At 39.1% G+C, this 21,270-nt stretch overlaps 1 protein-coding gene and 1 long non-coding RNA gene across 2 annotated transcripts in view; one reads left to right on the top strand and one right to left on the bottom strand.

Moving 5' to 3' along the window:
* The window catches only part of LOC131114761 (bromodomain-containing protein 3-like), a 196,983-nt gene extending 177,537 nt beyond the window's left edge, over nt 1-19,446 (bottom strand). Inside the window, exon 1 of the mRNA XM_078794179.1 lies at nt 19,443-19,446. The gene's annotated coding sequence lies outside the window, so the exon portion shown is untranslated. The remainder of the gene's footprint in view (nt 1-19,442) is intronic.
* Nucleotides 10,755-13,983, top strand: LOC131119149 (uncharacterized). The gene is made up of 3 exons (XR_009126282.2): nt 10,755-10,912; nt 11,392-11,445; nt 12,975-13,983. It is a non-coding gene; the product is annotated as an uncharacterized LOC131119149 (long non-coding RNA).
* Nucleotides 19,447-21,270: the final 1,824 nt, after the last annotated feature.

The following is a 21,270-nucleotide window of genomic DNA, read 5'->3' as shown; positions in this document are numbered from 1 at the left end:
TAAGGAAACGGAATAAAAGGGAACACTGTGTCCAGAAGTGAAGAATTAAAAAAAACACTGAAAAGCATGTGTTTCCAACAAGAGACACACTTTATAATATGGCCTTGGAAATTACATTGAAAGAAGTGGGATTTGGTTTAAGCAGATAAAATGGTTTTCCAGAAGAAAACTTCTACAGTATATAGGTATTTTATATAGGTTTTATTTTTTATATAGGTTTTATGTTTATTTTTTTGTATATAAAGTTAGTGTAAATGTAGCTTATATAGTAGAGAGTTATTGTGAGCAAACTGTGTAGCAGATAAATTGGTTATTATTTATTCCATTATTTACAGGATTTAAATTGTGTACTTTATATTATATTTCAGATTATTTGTAATTTGTTAACATTGGGTTGACATGATTAAAAAATCTTGGGGGCACCAATTTGAGTAGGGCCAGCTCTGATAACAACGTGTCACATGCCATGCCAGTAACGATAAAAGCGTTATGTTTAAAATCGTAATCTAGATGAAGCAATTTTAGCTGAAACTGCATTTGAATGCTGAAGCTGAACTGAAATGTGGAATAAATGTTGAAATATCCTAGAAATGAGACGACCTAGACTGAGGATGGAACCAGAATCAGGTTGCTAGACGACTACTCATTCCGCAGAATACATAGAATGTTAAATGTAACATTAATTGGCAGCAGACAAATCATAGCAAAAATGTGGGATTGAAGAACGTTCAAAAACGACAGAGAAACAGGTAGTCCTCACTACAAGATAAAGTGTAGAGGCTGGAGGTGAATACGGATGCAATGATTATGTTGTCTAGACTCTGGGGGGGTGCTGAAAATATTAACATAATTGTATTTTGACGTGATGGCCAATTTTAAATAATTTGTAGTTCTAATAGTGTCCATTCAATCATATGGAAATAATTTGCTAATTATATGCAACTAATATGCAAATTAACCAATGGTATCATCTAGCAACTTTTGGAACAGCCAATAGCTAGTTTCCTTCCTGAGGAGTTGACAACAGTGTGATCATTTGTTGGTAGTCCAACTTACTTTAGCTCTTCAGCACATTCATGTCCTGTTTACAATACAGGCTTTAAAAGAAAGGTATTTGAGTACAAACGCCTGCACAGCTGTGTGGTGAGAGGCAAAGAAGTCAGGCCAAGAGTTGGTCTTGTATCCACAGGGACCTCCAGCCAAGCCCCATGGGGATAAACGGCAGTCCTTTTGATAGACATCAATGTTTGTAGATCAGTAAGTGTTTGTTCTATTGTATATGCACATCACAATCATCCTCACACATACGATACAGTAGTTTGTATTCGCTCTGCTTTATTGCCTTCCTCTATTCATTTCATATGTTTCTTTTGATATTTGTCGCTTTAAGGTGCTAATGAGTCCTTGTCTCACTAGAAACAAACACGGTGAAAGCCACCATAGCTACACACACATAGGTGATATTCTTTGATTGTATATACTACTGCTGGAGTATTCCCCCCTATTTTCAGCGCTGCTGCACATGAAACAATGCAACTTCGCCGAGTGTGTGCCAGTTATAGAAACATAATAAAGCAAGTTGGAATGTGAGTCGCTCAAGTCAAACACAAGTCAAATGGATGCACACAAATTCAATTTAGGTTTAAGTCCTGTCTGTCTGGTTGTCCTTTATTCAGTACTTTTCTAAAGAGGCGCTTGTTTAGTGCTCATCTGCACAAGTTGAAGTCAGGACTGGAGGTCAGTCTGCGGCTAGCATTTTAACTGCTCGTTTGGCAGGATAATGGCTTCACAGGAGAGTGCTTTATGAAGAACCTGGACTGTGTCCACTTTAACCTGGACCCAAGACATGGTCATATTTACAATGTGCAGGATCATTGTATAGAGAGGCAATAAATGAGAGAGCCCCATATTAAGTTACATCATTGTTACACATATTGAGGAAATTTAGATACTGGTTCTAGAGGGAAATTGTACTGATAGGGGAGTATATTAAACCCAGTCATCCACCCTCTGTGTTGTAACTGAGAATTTAAGAAAGTTGCTGTATTACCCCTTTCCATGTGTCATTGTGTACATTCACCCCCCCCCCCCCCCCCTCCTACGGTAAGCACATCTTTCTTTCACATCATTCTTTACATTTGGTTAATGGGATGATGGTGTGCAGACCTCTGAGTGCAGAAAGGGGCAGGGACTGGACTTAAATAACCAAATAATTGGGATTTCTCAAAACAATGACTTCCTGCCCTTTCTGTAACCCCCTCACCTTATCATTTTAGGGTCAAAGGGGCCTAAACTTGAACCTGACTTCAGCAGCGTTTCTGCCACCTCAGGTTCACCTCAAAGCCTGCAGATTGCCAGAAGAGTAGCAGGCCCCCTAAACCGGACTCTATGGATATGGACTGCGAAGATAAGCCCCCAACCCCCTCGGACGGCTGTACACCACACCGCTTCCTTCCACTCTCCCTGCTAGTCTATTGCTGTGATATTTGCAACAGCCTATTACCATGCATTATCTGCAAATGTCAAAATATGAAGTTGCAAGTACTGCTACCCAGCAGTGAATAGTACAATTAGGGAGCTGGAAAAAGGAGCCTGGACATACAGTTGGTCTAAATATGCACAATTACAAGGCTGCTGATCCAGGTTGGTACCATGGAAGCAACATCCAGTTACCCTGGTTACAGATCTTCCTCTATCTCCAACCTACTGCAGAAAGAGTAAAGAGGATGGCTGATGTAATGGAAATATTAATAAGGACTTTCAGTCAAGTATACATAGACCCTTCAAATTTGTAGATTTATGAGCAATACATAATTTGTCTTATTTGTGGGAAAACACACCCTTTTGTGCTCATAATCTCCATGTGCATGTTTATTAGTGATATTAGTGTGGAAGCGTTCATTTTGACACCAGCATAATCAGTGTGTTGCAGTTACACTGTCACATTCTACTTAGTTTTTTTATGGCTGTGTTGTGTGAGTATGGGTGTAAATGTTACGTTACAGTTATCCCTCAAATATTACAATCGGATTATGGCTCCCTCACTCTATGGCAGCATTTTAGAAATTAATTAATGATTGCTTTTTCATGGTAGACTATGGTGAAAACATATTGAAATACAAGTAAAATGTAGTAACCTGGTCACTAGGTGGCAGTAATGACACAAAACATTGCGACATTGAATCCTATATTGCAGAAATTCATTTCTTGTGGTCAAGTTGGGTCTGGAACCAATTAACCGCTATAAACGAGGCACGGCTGTAGTGTAAACAGACATAGCTCATTTTTGATTAGCGGGTCAAAAATAAACATTATGATGGGCATCACAATTACTCATTTTTTGCCATATGCTGGTGGTCTGAGAATGGAGCCTCTGCGAATGACTGTATAGCTGTTCCATCGGGCTGTGCGAGGTTTCATTTGGGCTTAAATAAAAAGAGGATTTCTATTCTATTCAAAGGGTATTAATGGAAAACATGATGCACATTAGTTTGTCTGGCTTGTTTCGGTTATTATTTTTAGCAAATGTGTGGTAGCATGTGTCTACTAATGCATGTTGCTCAACATTTGTGCAGTTTCACCCTCCTCCCAGTAACTATATTTCCTCTCATTTCTCAAATTAAATGCTTTTATTTGAGTCGATCTCATTTATTATGCACGCATTTGCAGTTTAAGCCTTGTTTTAAAAATGGCTTTTAAATGAGATTGACAAGAGGGTATATTGCATAATACTTCTGCATGACTGATCTTATTAGCAAGATGAGGGGAAAAAAGAAATAATCAGTGTTGTAAATTAAGATACTCATCTGAAGGCTTTAACCACTCAATGCATCAAGAGAATATCAAAACTGTAGATAAAACTAATGTAACGTAATAGAGAAGCCCAACAAGAAATCCCCTCTTTGTATGAATTACTGTATAACGTTGGGTTTATTATGTAGTTTGAGACAGATTTATTATAATGGTCATTATGGTGGCTGTGATTCGTAGTACTGTCAAGCTCTAAAGAGAAATTGGTTTTGTATTTCGTCAACCCAAATTCATTTAAATTGTGAATGAGTGTAGAAGCAGCTGCAGAGCAGAGACTCCTTGTTGATGACAGTTAATGTTATCATACTGGAAGACAGAGAGCGTGTGTTGTGTTGTGTTGAATCTGACATGACACAAAAGGAAACAACATTAAACTGGAGAAGCACTCGGAGAGCGCAGTCCTCCGCCAAGCGCCGTAGTTACCCCCCATATTGTGATTCACACCAAAATACTATATTAATCCTACATTTTTGCATCAGATTTTTATATATTGTACATATACACACACACACACAATATACATTGTACAACATGTTGGAAATTTGTCCTATGGTATATTTACAAGTGCTCTGACTATTTTCTGCCGAAAATTAAACTGCCAAAAAGTCTTTTTAAAAATTACTGGATTCAGATGGTGATCTGTAAAATGTAATCACTCCTTCCATATCCCATTTCTGACAATTCCTGAAAATTTCATCCACATTCATTCAGAACTTTTCAAGTTACTTTGAACACAAACAGATGAACACCAGCAAAAAACATAATTGACAGCTTTGTGCTGTGCTTCGTGGATGTAAAAAAAAAATAACAACAACAACAACGTTTCACTATGTGTTCTGTCATGGCTGGAATCAAAGTGCACTTTCTGCTCAATTACTGCTTTTGATTTTAAATCCAAGAAGGATGCACCGAGAAACGTCTTCATACAACTTTGATCTCAGCTGTTCATCCTGGCAAATGCTGCCTTGTAAACTGTCATTAAATTTAATATCTTTTTTTAAAGGACAGAATAATCAGCCACTGCTTGTCATATACTGAAAAAACATGGCCATCATTACATGTTTTTAAATTATCAATGATCTAATGACCATATACTAATGACCGGTTACGAATGTGTTCCATTCGTAGACAGGGCTGTAAGTTATTCAACTGACTTACACTTGACTCATGTTATTCACTAAGTCACTCACACTGTACAAAGTACATATGAAGGATTTAGTGTATTAGATGTAGTCATAACTCTTGCAGGACTTTCTACCTTCTGAAAAGATTAGAAGACTTTAGAAAACTTTAAAAAGAAAATACCATCATGATTTTGCACACCACTGTAATCATGATTTCATTGTCACATGAAGACACAATGTTACACATAATCATGTGACTCGATATATTTAGATGGTGACAGTCACAGGAGCTGCTGCTGTCAGATGCCTCCAGGAGGAGTGTACCTCCAAAGCATGCTGACAGTACAGCTATTGTAACATGAGAGCTTGTTCTCATGAGAATTTAGTAGGATTTGGATCTAAAAGTAAGGCACCACATCGACAGCAACGCCACCGTGGTTCACGCTCAGAGATGCTGGTCAAATAGGTGGTTCTCAAGCTGGCTGCGGTCCATGGGTTGCCAATCAAGGGACATTGGTGTATTGTGTTTTTCACATAGTCATGGCTTTAATAACATGAGATAGTGTACCAATCTGTACATCATACTGCAACAATTCGTGGACAAACTGCTACTGTAGCAAACTGCTACAAACTGTTTCCCAGATATTAAATTACTTCTGGCAGCCCGCCACAAATACATTTGAACTGCTGCAAATAGATTTGGTGCAAATAGAGTCATCTGTTATTTATCAAGGTTAAGTAATGGTAATGGTTTTATTTCATTTGAACATGCGTCAGATTACAATTGAGTGCATCCCATAATCAGTTCACAGTTCCACATGTCCACAAGGAGTAGGAAGAAGCCAAGCTTATTAAATCCTACCCCTCCATCTGGTACTTTTACAATCAGTAACTGTTACATTTGTTCACTTCCTGCTTTCCATAATAAAATTCAAGTTTTTTTTTTAAATAATGCACCTCATACCGAAGTACGAGGTGATATGACCATACAATGACATAAAAAAATTAAACATTAAACAGAATATTTTCATAGGTAGTGAAAACCCATGTATGACTTTCTAATTATGTTTTTAACATTATAAGAGCCATGTAGACATGAACTAACACCCCTATAGTAACCTTTATATACTGTACACATATATTACACTACAATGTTCAGGGTATGGGGTCAATACAGGGACATAACTACTTGGACTCTCTAATGTATTTTTAAAAAAGTACCACTTCCACACAGAACAGGAGAATAACTTTTTTTTCGCTATATCGTGCAATGCAACATTACTGATGCCTAGCAACCAGACCATAACATAACCAACCATAACTTGTTTTCAATATTTTATAACAGAGCTAGTTAGGATATGAAGATATATGTATGATCAAACACACAGAATGATTGAAGGTGTCCACAATATACACATCCTCCACAATATACCAATGTCACAATAACATTTTACTTTAACTTGGCTACAAAACTAGGTAAACTCAACAACCTCATCCGCCACACAAGACACAACTGGTCTTGAATCAGTTTGAACCAATATGATTAATGCACGCTCATGCTTCATCCAGGATGTCACACAATGACTCGCCTTAATTAAAAGGCTTCCACTCTAACATGCCTCTGGCTTCTGGCTCTAATGTGGAGAGAAAAGTGAACGGTTTGTGACGCAAGTGGCACACAATGAAAGAGCCATGTGTGAGAGTGTTGAAGGGCATGCATTCACATGTGTTACTCTCAGATGTCACACGCGCATGCATCCAAGAAAAATCACATTCACGTGATTTTTACAGTAAATACGTCCACTGTAAGGACAAGGACACCTGGTCACTGTGTCACAATGTGTATGGACTAAAACCGGCACAGAATACAGAGGTACATTTGTGAGTTCAGGAATCACTGATGTGATGTGTGATGTGTGAATCATTTCTCTAACTCAACACAAAGGACAGCAAACTCACGTAAACAATTTTTCTTCAACTTGCATGTCACAAAATGGTAAAAGGCAAAATATATATTTTTTCAAAAGTTTTTCAAAAGTACAAATTTGACACTGGGTATTGGCTAATACCCAACGCTACCCCTGTTTTATACATATAGGTGTCTCTCAATACTTTTTCCCATATAGTGTTTATTTCTACTATGCAGAACAGACTTCTATTTGGCCATGCAAATGGGAAAACAACTTTTTTTAAACCGCTCAACTGCACATCATTGAAGAAAAACTCTGCTAACAGTCGCAGCATACAGATCCACAGCTCTTTGTTTGACAGACTGTAACTTGGCTGTGAGTGAGTGGAAATACTTCTCTGTGTCATAACATTTAACTCAAATCATTGCCACCACACAGGAGGCACAATGCTGTTTAAAAGGATACTCGCTGAGCGTAACTGTTATTAAACTTAGTCAGGCAAATACGACAGATGAGGAGGAAGACAGACAGAAGTGTGCAGCAGAGACCCAAAAGGGGGCCATTAAAAATTCCATCTCTACTTTTCCCAGTCCGCAGAACCAATTTTTGCTGTAATATTAAGCTGTCAGTTGTAAGTGTGGCGCCATAGACTCGCAGCGTGGCTCCAAAAAGTGGGGTGGGGGTTCAGAATGGAAGCGATGGGAAGGCCTTCTTAGCAGATTGTGAGAGAGAGTGGTGAAATATGCCCTTGCTGAGAATGGAGAGGGGGGAAATTTACATTTTGCAATAATTCATATTTGGTTGATGTTCCAAGTGATACTTTTCACACGTGTCCCTGGAATTTATGTAACTGTTGCTTGTCTCCGAAAAGCGTCTGTTCTTTGTTCAGCTGGCAGACAAGCCGCTGCCTATCAGCTTTCCCTTCCTCTGCCTCTTACATAAATAAATAAAACATTAATGAGGCCCCTATTTATCACTCCTCCCTTCTTTCTCCGTCTGTCTCCTTACCCATCTCTTTCTCCAATACCAACTTTCTCTCTTCCTCTTGTTATCTTTCATAGTGTTGATGTGAGAAAGGAAAAGAGGACGACAGAGCCTATCACCAGGCCACAGCTAGTGCAGGAGACTGCAAACAACTGGGGTAAAAATGGCGGTTTCAAGAAGACCTATTATGCTTTTTCCACTTTTCTGACCTATAAATGTTGTAACAATGTTGTATTCTCGTGTTAAACAATGCCAAAGCGTCAGATAATGAGGTTTGGAAGTGAGCTGTGAAGGAAGTTTTGGATGGCTTTGCACGCTCAGGGTTTTTTTCTAACACCGAGTTCTACTGACGTCAATGCAGACTTCCTGCAGATTGCATGTAAACGCACACCAACGTTGGGGAGTGTGACCAATCACAGCGTAGATTGCAGGGGTCTACAACTTTCATCATGATTACAGCTGTCAACTATTTGTGTTTTGGCCATTGACTTTCATACTGTTTTGTGGTCATTTGACATGCTTGTGACAGGGAGGCAAAGTGTGTAACCAAAAATGAAAGAATTTAACCGCTATAGGTTTGATAAGTGTGTTTTCAAACATGTTGACATTGATTGCGTGTCAAACAGAAGCCATTGAGGTTTTATAGACCGGTGTTGATTCTCTGCAATGCAGGAAAGTGCGTCCCTTGTCAGCTCAATTCGGGTGTTGGAAACCTGAGATGACACAGCAGACGTGTTGGGTTTGCTGCCACAAACCCCGATATTTTTTTATGACTGGCTTTGAAATGTATCATTGTCAATATCAGCAACACTAACCCTGTATTTACTGTACTTGGTGTCATCTCTAAGCTGGATTGCAATTCTAAGGGCACAAATACATGACTGGAAATGTTAGACTCAAACATATCAATCTTACCTTAGATTTTACTGGTGTAGAATCTTCTGGAGAAGCATGTTCCTCCACCCTTCCCAACATGTTTCATACCTTTTTTTAAAATGAAGTTGGTCCTCATACACGTGACTACATACTGTACTGTACCTTCAGTTGACATTCAAGAAGAGAGGCGTAAAGGGCAGACTTTTTCATGGTACAATAGCACCCTCTTGCACGCACAAATGACACTGCAAAAATATTTTTTCTAATAATGTGACTGGTAACGTAATAGTGTAACTTAAAACAGATTTAATATAATGCATTAGTCAGAGAAGATGATGTTCCATGTCTTAAAATATTACTGGTTGGATTATTACATACCATTAACAGACAGTTAATTATACGGAATGATCAGTGCTTTGCTCTCCATGTATCCATCAGCAATCAGTACACATAACTCTGCTAAGGTCAAACTTTCAACTGTCAACCTGGATCTACAATAAAATGCGCCTAGTGTTTCCTCAATCACTATTTCTTTCATTCAGAAACGTACATGGAATTTGTTTTGGTATTTGGTTTTTGCATAACCCTGCAAACAAACAAACAGGGAAGAGACTAACCATCCGCCAAGCTCGCTGTGGGCATAGTAATATAAACCTGCCATAGTGCTTTATTATGGCATATATTATGTTATCACCACTCTGCAATGCCTTGTTGTTTTTATTCTTCTGACTTGAAGCCGTATTTTGGGCCTCTGGCTATTGTTGAACTGCTATAACATTCACTTCATAGAAAGAACGTTCAGTAGAATTTTGCTACCCAACCCTATGTTACCGACTTTAATCCCATGTTACCCTGCTGGCCTTCTCTCAGCAGCCGACTGTGCTGCAACTTTTGCTGTCCTGCTGCCCAATTCCAGCCCTCGAGTAACTGTTGCTCTTCACCATACACGGCAGGCAGCTGAAATGTGCAGCTCAGACTTGCATCATGCTTGTACTTCTCATTTCTAAAATGTAAAACTATAACTCTAACTCACAAAAGGTTACGAGATATTTGGCATTCAGGCTGAACCTAACCTTCTTAACCTTTACATGTGAACTTTGTTTGACTTTTCCTAAACTTTTGTCCAACTGTTCAATGTTTCAGTACTTTTTGTACAACTTTAACAAGGTGCTGCACAGCAAAATCCCCAGCAGTTGTGTGGTGTGTGAAGCAACCAATGAACTTGTGTGTATGTGTCTATGTAAAAAAAAAACAGAAGAGCTAAGATGCTAACACATTGCGTACTAGTGGTGCTAAAATGCACAAATTTAGCACGTTAGCACCTGTTGTTTAGTTTGAGCAGTGCTGCAACCTACCGAGAAGCACATGTATCATTCAAGCCTACCTTGAGCACTGCTGCCACCTAGCGAGAGATTTGTGTATCTTTCAATCATGCATGCAGCCAATACAATAACACACACTTTTGTGGAGCTGTCCAAAGGATCAAAGTAGTGCATCATTCCGTACATCACGCACACTCTCTGCTGCATACACCCTTAATTACAGCTCTGGAGAGGTAGAAGCATTAATTGTGTATTTATGTTGGGATTTAATCTATCTGGAGAACTTGGAAACACGTCCCGGGTCTCTTCTTCTTCAATCACATATTAGCCCTAAAGAAGCTTTACTGCCCCTTGCTGGCAGGCACCCTGAATTTCAGCTCTGGGGTTCACACCTGAGTGATCCCACAAAGACAATTTCCATGTCAAACTTTTTCCAAATATTACATTTTTGATCCAGAATTACTATAAGATGAGTGAACCAATGACCAATTAATATAAAAACAGTTTGGAAGAACTATTGTCAGATACAGACATTTTAAAAGTTGATCACCTTCTCCATGTTTAGATCCGCCAGCAGCTAAATAATATGTTAAAGCATGTTAAATAATACACCAATAAACCAAATGCTCCCTGCCATATATTTGGGTGAAAGAAGGAGATTTCATGTGATTTCAGAGTTGATTAAAAAAGATTAAAGTGAGACATCTTTCCAAAAACAATCGTTTCAGTGACAGGAAGAGTGAGTACTCTTTTCGCTAGAAGACAATCTTTGACGTTTATCCTTCTCCCTGTGAAGCACAAGCTAGCAACGGTAGAAATGAAGTTTGAAAAGCTCACAAGCCGTGTTTTTTCTAAAACGTTTGAGCCTTGGGAAACTTTCGTCTTTGTGAGTATCTGTTTGAAAAGCACCTGGAATAGCGATCTCAAATTTACCTGAGTTGTGATTTTGAATGTGTTTGTAAACTTGATGTGATGTCACTGTTAGCTATTTTGTGTTTTGGCTAGCTACTACCGTTTGGCACATTTATAGATAGATAGTAATTGTATTCTCTGTAAATTACAGTGACCACACTCACACATGCACGACAAAGAAAGCTTGAATGAAGCAAGAAAAGAAAGCCGTGTGTACGGAGTTTTTTTTAGTTAAGTTTAGTTAAGCAGTGCGCAATGTGGTGTAAACAAAGCTAGCAGCAGTGTACATCTACGTATGTATAGCAGATTACTGTAAAACTGGCTGTCCTGTATATCAATCAAATGTCATAATGTAAAAAGCATAATGCCATGCTATCGACCCACATTACTTTACTACAACAAGGAACTTTTCCCATTGCTAACAATGAGTTATTGGTCTTATTTGTCATGCAGGGTGCGTGTGCTTTCGGGTTTGGGGCCCCGGATGCAGAGGCAAGCATACTCCAGGTAAGAAACAATGTTAATAGAATATAATGAACAGCAAAAAATGTACTACACAGCAACAAAACAGTCTGAATGTAAAAGAAATGAGAACTAAAGATACCTGAGATTCAGGCGGGCTGCCGGATTAGCAAAAGGTAGCTAATGAGTCTGCCATGTCCATACAGAAAAAATAATTCCACACTTTCCTGAAGAGGCTGAGGCTGAAGTGCATGAATAAATGGGATGCAGTTGTGCCCATCCAGTAGCTCCTCCCACCTAAAGAAAATCACATTCTACCAAAGTGATACCAAAAAATGCAGAAACATACAGCAAGGTGTGACGTTATTATCACTTTATCATGTCTATTATATTACAAGGCTATAGTAACATAAAAAAAACATTTTTAGAAAGTCTTTAGAAAGAAAATATTCAATTTATTAATATTGATTCCTACTAAACCGAAATTCATCTATTTGCAAAGTATAGTATTTGCAAAAATGACACCATAGATTGTCGACAGGCTTCCAGTACCTGGTATATATTTGCAAGCTGCTAACAAGACATTTTGTTCTCTGCGAATAAGAGAAATGTAATTTGATTATTTTAACATGAAATCATTTATCATATGAACTTGAGTAACAATTCCTGCCTGTTTCTTTCTACTTGTCATAAAATGTCACCACACCAATCACAAGGGGACTTTTGCAGAACATGCACTTTCCTGCAACTATTTAAAGTTAGTCCCAACTTTGACTTGCATATGTGTGTGTGTGCTGAAGAAAGCTAGAAGCTAGTGTTCGAAAATGTTTTCTTTTGAGGAGAGACAGAGGGTTGTCAGAGCAGGGCTGTTGAGGTGCAGCACTCTGCTGACTAACCTCAGAGGTTTGCCTTCAGGTTTAACTCTGCTGTGCAAACGGCAGTTTATCATTGTGGTAAAAGATGAATAACACAGTGAGATCTTTGTGTCACGGCCATGCATCAAAAAGCTCCAGCGCGCAAGTTTCTTTTCTGAAATGTCTGCGAGAGAGAAAGTATGGCAAAATTCAATCTGACAATTTTGAGAAAGGGAGAAAAGACGAGCACGTACAAGACATTTCATAATGCCACTGTATATGATTTTCCACAATACTGACTGTGAATTGCTCTGAATTAATAATTTAAGGTTGAGCTAATTGATTATGCAACTAACTTATCTGCAAAAAACAGCAGGTGGAACCTCTACAACCTCTCCATCATCCATCTAATTACCCTAACTCCATCTCATATGTCTGGCCCAAATGCATGTTGTCATAAAAACAGTCACCACTGTCTGATGAAGACAAAAATACACAACAGAGGACTGTAAGGTCAGACACAGAATGATGCCACCAAATTAAAGCCGTCTTTGGTAATTATTTCCCTTTAATTTGGTCTTTTCGACAAGGAATGAAAAACAGTGTCACATTCATCACAAGACTGGGGTATTTTGGTCTGGTTAATTAAAGAACAAAATGTCATGCACTTGTGAATGTCCGGCAACAGCAGGTGGCACTGTTGTTCTGTCTTAACTGCAGGGCTGCTGACAGGGAGAAAATGAGCAAATCCCCGAAGCACAGTAGATGGCAGTGTAGCTTCGCTGAACCACTGGTAGGGTCATTTTCATTTTTCAGACTCTCTGGGGGGATGCAGCAAACTCCCATCTTCAGACATGATAAGATGATGGCAAAAAGAAAATCACATCACAACCCAAGATGGCAGTCCTTCCCCACAAGTTGCTGCCGGCCGAGTGAACGCAAAGAATGGGGTGTCAGAGGACTGAAACAGAGATGCGGGTTGGAGGTCAGACAGAAGGGCAGAATGTGAGAGGCGGATTAAAAGTGCCGGAACACATGAGGCAGAGGGGATAGTGGAGGGATGCTCTCAAGCAGCTGAGGCTGCAGGAGTCAGCGAGGGGTGTGTGGGTTGGCTTGTTTGCTCTTATCTCAGCCATAAATCGCTATAGACCAGTAGGCATACACAGGAATCTTATGTAACTGCATTATTAATGCCTTTTGATTGCTTTGTGAATGTCACACAATCATGTTCTGACAACCTCTGCTTGATTGTATAGTAAAATCAAGCAAGTCATTGTAGGAATGCATAATAAAATCTGATGCTTGTCATCTTGTTCACACCCCTTCCTGTCTCTCCTGCTTCATTATGCCAGCACACACTCACTTTTCATAATGTGCTTCTTTTTATGTACATGTACAATCATTTTCACACAGAGTACAAGTAACAAAAACAAGATACTTACAGCCATTATAGCTTGCCCAAATTGCTTTTTATAATATGGCTCACACGAACAACCGCTCCCCTGGCACCTATGCCAGGAATGTATTATATGTGCAATGTTGTGCAATTAACCAAATGAACCCTTTATCATGTCATCTTACTGCCTATGCAACTGACAGAAGTAGGTTAATCTGATGGCTCATCTTCAACAATCCCCCATAGCAAGTCTATAAAAAAGGTAAACTTACTGAGAATATAGTGTTCTTATTTTATGATATGAAGACGTGACTTTTCCCAAAGACACGATGTGGCTGCGAGACACCACATTCAGAGACACCATAATCCGGTTTTGTCATGAGTTACTTCTTGAATTCAATATGGGGTCATCACTAAAGTTAATATTTTATATTTTAATTTTTTTTTAATTTGCATATGTTGGTATGGACATCATCCTCCGGTTAATACCAAACTTTATTGCATAATTGCATGCATGACTGAACATAAACATAAAAAAAATAATCCCCAAAAAATAAAGGGTTAATATAATTTAAGGAAAAGTCAAACTGTAATGCAAAATGAGAATTTTTGCAATAGTCAGATTATTCTGACAAGATGGTTTTTGTCAGAAATGCTAGGTTAATTGGCGACTCCAAATTGTCCATAGGTATGAATGTGAGTGTGAATTTGTCTATATGTGCGATGTGATTGGCTGGCGACCAGTCCTGGGTGTACCCCGCTTCTTGCCCAAGAACAAATGCGATAGGCTCCAGCATGCTCCAGCATACAGTTAATGGATGGTTTAATTGTTGGCCAGTACTTTTTTCCGCAGAAACATCAAAGGTAACTATTATCTCAGAATGTTGAATGAGCATGTCATTCATACTCTCAGGGGAATGCTGTGTTTTTGTCTTCAAGGAAATGGCGAGTTGGCATGTGCTTGGTGGGCCCAAGATACATGCTCCACCACACAGGAGGAGAACTGTAACTGATCGGCTGACAGAGCTTTTTGGTGACCATGTTATTGCTTCGAGTCACCCAGTGAAATTGTCCCCCGAGGTCACCCGATTTCACACTGCTGAACTGTGTATGTGTACGTGTACGTGTACGTGTATGTGTATGTGTATGTGTATGTGTATGTGTATGTGTATGTGTATGTGTATGTGTATGTGTATGTGAACCACCACATGACCTCAACGACAATGACCAGCGAATCAGAGCTGAAGTTAACATCCTCCGGAGAGTCAGGGGAATGATCATGCGAGCAGTGTGTGACGTATGGGGTAAGAAGTAGAGGTCATGTGAAGTACTAAGTTGACAAACTTGCATCCATTACCCCAGGGCAAACACTGTGAAACAATGGGTTAATCTGGGTGTTTGCATCATTTTTCCTTAGGTTTTTACCCTTTAATTTCCATCAATTTTCTATGCCCTGTGTTCAGTCATGCATGCAAGTCAAGTCTTTGACAGTTGTGGTAGCTTTATTGAGTTATGCATGTAAAACTTTACTCGAAAACTCACAAATTAATCAAATTAATGCCGCTAACCAAAAAGCGACCCAAGCATACATCCATACAGCAGATGGTATGACATTCTTGACGTCCTCAGCCTCACATGTTGGCTTTTTTGGGGGGGTCAATCGATCAATTGTTTATTTCATACCATACCTCGGTCAATAGCCAATAGTAATAGTAGTAATAGTAATAGCCACACACTCACACACACGCCACAGTTATTCATGATATATTTTAGCATTGGCTTGATGATACTTTTCCTTACAGTGAATGTTCGTTTAACAATGGTAATAATGTGCATTGATGAAGGGAGTATCCTCTGTGTTTGTGTGTGCAGTGTCTTTTGAGCAGACCATTAATTTTCATTAAGTGCTGTCAGTAAGGACCATTAGCCAGGCTAGAGAATAATCACCTCCCCAGAGAGTTTGTGGCACAGGTAAGGGTTAATAGAAACAGGCCACCTTTGTGACACAACACGCATCACACAAACACACACGACTGTTAGCATTTGGCAATCACTCATTTTCACATTTCATCGTCGATGCCAAAGCGGAATAGCCTTAAGTGAAAGGCCAACCGATATGGTTATTTATCACTGTGTCCACATGCTAAGGCATAATTGATATGACACCAGTTTGAGGGAGGATTTTGCTTATCATACAAATTAACTCAGGAGGACATCATTGATCAACTCCCAGGAGTTTTTTAATATTGCATTTTTGTTACACATTTTTTTCCAAGGACAGATACAACAAAAAGTGGAAATGTAAGCAAGATTAAATATTTTAAAAAATCTGTTTTTTTAAATATTAAAAATATACTCTGTAAGAAAAGAAGCACCATTGACCATGATTGCCATTGTTTAATTTAGTTTAGATGTAATGCCGGGAGACCACATAAGAGCTGAACTGAGATTTGAACACTCCAACAGCTTTCAATATCATTTTACTAAGTGTTGATAGAAACTGTTAAGATAAATATGCAATACCCTTTCCACCCACTCTCCCCCCAATACAAAGTTCTGCAAAACCTACGGATGCACACTGCTCGCAACATAATCAGGGAAAAACAAACAAACAAACAAATACACTGCTTTCTCTTATCACCAAGTTTGCTTGATGTAATCATTTTTAAGTGCAACTTTGTCTTCGTACAAATGTCAGTGCTTGACTGGAATCACTGCAAACAAGCTCCTGTAGTAAAAAAAAATTGTCATTGAGCATCATATGACAACATCAAACATCCCACCTGAGATGTGAGTTACAGCAAATATCAGTTTTCACCTTTTCCCACAAATGTGTGTCTTGATCTTTATGCCACTCTATACCCTTTTTACCTTGTTTTGGGATTGGTTAATCGTGACAGTTTGAGTATTTCATCCCTTATCTGCATTCTGTTTGGTATCTTCCATATGGAGGTTGTTGTCGATCTGTTATTATCCATCAATGTGTCAACCACTTTGCAATGGAGCAGCTGTCCATAGAAGGCCAGCCAGTTGGTTTGATACAGGTGAAGAGAGACGTATGATTGCCTTAGCAAACCTATCACTCTTTGGGCTGCCAGATGGCTTTGGCCAAGGGACAGGAGAGCCATATCAGCCCTTGATTTTTCTGCTTTCATGGCTTCAATGCAGGTTGGTTTACTCGCGCACTTTGACCAGCTTTCCTTGATTAATTGACCTCTCCATTCTCACTCTTCACTGGGGAAACTAATAAAGAGATGAAGATTTCTTGTGGTATGTCCAACGATGGGTTGTCATGTGCATGGGGAGTATTCATGACAGAAAATAACTGACTAGAGTTTAGAAAATAAGTAACATCTGCTGTTCTGATGAAGTCAATTACATTGATTTTCGGCACCAAGAAAAATAAAGGAAAGTGTGTCATGCTGTGCTGTTCCATGGCAACATGGGGCAGTGGCCTTAGCTGCCCCACATAGCAATGAAAGGACAGGGAGAGCGACAAGAACACAGTCGGAAATATAGTCCATAAAGGTTTTTTTTCATTGCTCTTTTAGAGTCATACTCATGAGCTTTTACCAAAGTGTTTTTTTTTTTTTTTGCTCTCATGTTTCCCTGGCTGATTTATAAGACCGTCTTTGCTGCGAGCTGTATTCAACTCATTTTAAGTAACTGCGACTGTAAACACAATATTTCTTATATTTTAACCAAACTAGGCCAGCAATGTCTGTGGGCAGAAGTCCAGTTGAAATGAGCCAGAAAATGTATTAAACTGTCCTCAGAGCAAGTACACAGCATAAAATTACAGTAAGTGTGAATATGCCAATCTTGTAAGGTAAGTACATAAGTTTACTTTTGCAACTGTTTAGACTTCAATTAAACAAAACAGGACATTACTCAGCTCAGAATTTATAGTAAGTCAGGTATATTAATATTTAGTTTTAAACTAAAATAAAGGATAAACTAAGGTTTCATGTGTCATCACTTTAGATACAGATATGTTCTATTGTATGTTACAATACACCGACTGTGATTGGTTTTGGTCATCCAGGTTACAGCAGCAGTGTCATGATGGATGCCCCAAATTCCTTGGCAACACCAAGGCATTCCTAGCCTGTTCTAGATCTACCCAGGCCAGGGTCTCCTCCCTGTATCACCTCACGAGAGAGGCATTCAAGAGGATCTGACACAGATACCTGAACCACCTCAAATGGCTTCTTGCCTCTTCCCTGTGCACCTCACCCTGTGTCTAGTATCTTTGTCACTACCCAAAGCTTGTGACCATAGGTGAGAGTAGGAACGTAGAATGAGACTGAGAAATTGAGAGCTGAGTCAAAAGGGCAGTCTGGTACAGTGACCGTATTACTGCAGACACCTTCACAAATCCATCGTTTCCTCACTCATGAACAAAACCTTTGAATGTCTCCACATAAGGTAAGATTTTACTTCCAACCCAGAGGGCACAACCCACGCTTTTCCAATCGAGGACCATGGCCTCAGATGTAGATTTTAATCCTATTTTCAAGATATATACTGTATAATTGTATCTAATTTGGATAAAATACATGCATGGATTCCTATCGTAAATTAATTAAATGATTCCAAAATCCCGCTACATATAGTAAGCACGTTGTTTAATGAATGTATGCATTCCTACTCTTATGTCGCTACAACAGAAAGCACGGTCAGTAAAATAAGTAATTTCATACATGTATTCCCTTTACCATTTAGGTCATGACTGGCTGATTCAACGTCAATTGGTGGAACTGTCAGAACTGCGCCATTGTTGGCACAGCTCTTTCAGCATGTTGTTTTTTTTTTTTAGTTTTTCTATGCGCAAGTTCAACCCCTGGGCTACATAACACTGAGCAGGGTTTTTGGTTACAAATTAAAATGCATTGTCATCATTTAGATGTTTAACGCTGGGTGAGTTTGATTGAATCACAACACCGTGACCACATGCTTATCTTTTTTTAGGCCCAGTGGAATTTGCTTGTTTTGCCCGGTGTGCCTCTGCAAGCTATAAATTACCAACTTAAGGTTATCTGTCAACATCAAAGCAGCCAGACCATAGAATTGCTTCCACTGTTGTAATACTGTGTACAATATAGCAAACTATAATGGTGTTGTCTGGTTGCTGTAGTGCTTGAAAGAGATCAGATTTTTTACACTAGTAGTGTAAAGAAATGCATGACTTGGCTGCATGAAAGGGATGGTTTGCAGGAGCTTTCCAGTGCTGGATAATAGTCCATAGAGCATTTTACATTTTTATTTTCATTAAGAGAAAACTCTTAATGAAAATTAGTTTCAAAGTCCTGCTGATTCCTTTTCATTGTACCTCCTTACTTCTGTCGACTACTTTAGTGTGCAATAATTACATATCAATGAGAAGCAAACCAAGGCTGCAATTGTCTGATATTGCAACTCATTCCCCTATTTAGTCATGTGTTTTGACTTGTAGTGTTCACTAAAATACCTTCACTAAGGCTTACATTGATATTGGACACAAATGCATATCCTAGACACAGGATATGGTCTTGCAAGAAGAATGTCACAATATTGATGTATGTGGACATACGTATAAAGTATGAAACATTTACGAGGTAATAATCAGACAGGTTGGTCAAATCTGTCATACTTTACACAGATAAGGCAACATTTTTAGATGCTCTATCTGCCATGCAAATAGTGTAGTTCAACAATCGGTGTCATTTGCTGACAACTGACAACCCTATCTGCTGTGTGCTGTCAAAAACAAGAAGAGGCAGTTCAATTTGCACTTTACAAATGCCGTTTGCTGGTAGTTGAGGAGCGACGTCGTGAGAAACCGCTTTGTTAAGTCTTTGAACATCATTTTCTTTACTCATCAATGTGTCATCCAGGTTGAGAATTTGACGGCGGCTGTCAGCAGAAGTGTTCAAGCAATTATGCCCCTGTTTGTGTCAACAAAAAGCACAAGTACATGTACTACTTTATTATGTTACGTTGAGTAGTCTTGAATTCCACTTGTTCCCTTCCAGTGTTCTCATAATATTCATGCAACTAACTGTCAAGTTGTCACACTGTGGTTTACTGTGACAGTGATATTTTTGTTTTTTCTATCAAAAGTAAATTTGATCTTATGAAACTGCAAGGAAAAAAAGTAAGTGGTACACAATGGATGGATGTTGTAGGATCATTGTAATTATTTTTGCACATAAGCTTTTCCATTGTGCTTCACTTGTGTTTGAGAGGCAGCACATGCCTGAGAATATTCTCATTAATCCAGGTCAGGGCATTGTATTTGAATACAGTGACCTTTGTTTCTCTGTCCGTCCATCACCATTGTTACAACTGAATGGAATACTAAAGAGGTTAATTCTGCTGAAATGACCGTCATTGGTTGACTGGCCCTGTATGTTAATCATAAAAGAGTGAAACTATTGTCGTTTGGGGCATGCTTCTACCGTAGAGGATAAATACAGGTGGCCCTCGGGTTGCACATAAAGAGGGAGTCCATCAAGCCATTCGTTTTCTATGCCGCTTATCCTCACTAGGGTTGAGGACAGGCTGGTGCCTATGCCAGCAGTCTTTGGGCAAGAGGCGAGGTACACCCTAGACTGGTTGCCAGTCAATCTCAGGGCATACATCCCGGCATATGTGCTGGCTACATGCAAAAATAGGGAAAACTGCAAGAGACACACGCATGGCCTGTGCAGATTTTCAAACCCGCAGACATCATTACAAACCCAATCTAGTTTAATAATCGCGTTACCTTGTACTGCTTGTCATGGGGCTGCACTCTTGTGCACACAAAATGCACCAAAGTGCTAAAACCAAGGCACAGAGTAAACTCTCCTCCTACCTGTTAGGAGGCACACTGTCTCATGGCAATATAATGAGCCCAATAAAATTAGCATGTTAATTTTGTTGACGGTGTGATGAATTAATTTATGTATTTTGTAGAAATCTGTAGAAATTTGGTCACGTTTTAATATTGCAAGATTTTGTGACACCCCTGCTAGTTACTACTGTTCAGATGTTTAGCAAGACTACTCTCCATTCTTCTTCCAAAATTAACTAGTGGGAGAACTGATGAAGCCTGCTCGAATGAGGCAAAATGTATTTGAAAACAACCTGAGCAGTCCAGTTGCAATTCAATTTAATGCTCTGAGAAAGGCAGCACTTATTAGCCATTTTTATTCTGGTCTCGAACAGTAGATTTCCCAAAAACGAAGAGGAAAAAAAAGAATCTCTTCAGTGACATTTAAATCTAATCACACAACTCCAAATTAGTAAAACCAAATAACCCCTGCTGGGCAGAAATAGCAAAATAATGAACTCTTACTCGACTCCTGGGATCTGTCAGGCCTCAGGGGGTGTGGCGAAGCCCAGATGGAAGCTTGGACTGTCAATATTTCCCTCTGTATGAAGTACTAGACATTAAACACTCCTCTTTCAGCTCCCTTAGGAAAACCACAAACATATCAATCTAAACTCAATCACCCCTTGCCCACTCCATACACACAACCCCCGAGGCAACCTGTCATCTCTCCATGGAAGCATTTTCCATCCTTACTGTACAGTATGTATTAATATTACTTAATTTTTGGGGAATTTAGATATGTATTGTGAATATTTAGATCA

This window comes from Doryrhamphus excisus, linkage group LG10 (genome assembly GCF_037039965.1).
Source record: "Doryrhamphus excisus strain RoL-2023G ecotype Guam linkage group LG10, RoL_Dexc_Guam_v1.1, whole genome shotgun sequence".
NCBI classification, from domain to species: Eukaryota; Metazoa; Chordata; class Actinopteri; order Syngnathiformes; family Syngnathidae; genus Doryrhamphus; species Doryrhamphus excisus.
The sequence above is the reverse complement of the archived record's forward strand: the minus strand, read 5'-3'. Positions and strand labels throughout refer to the sequence as shown.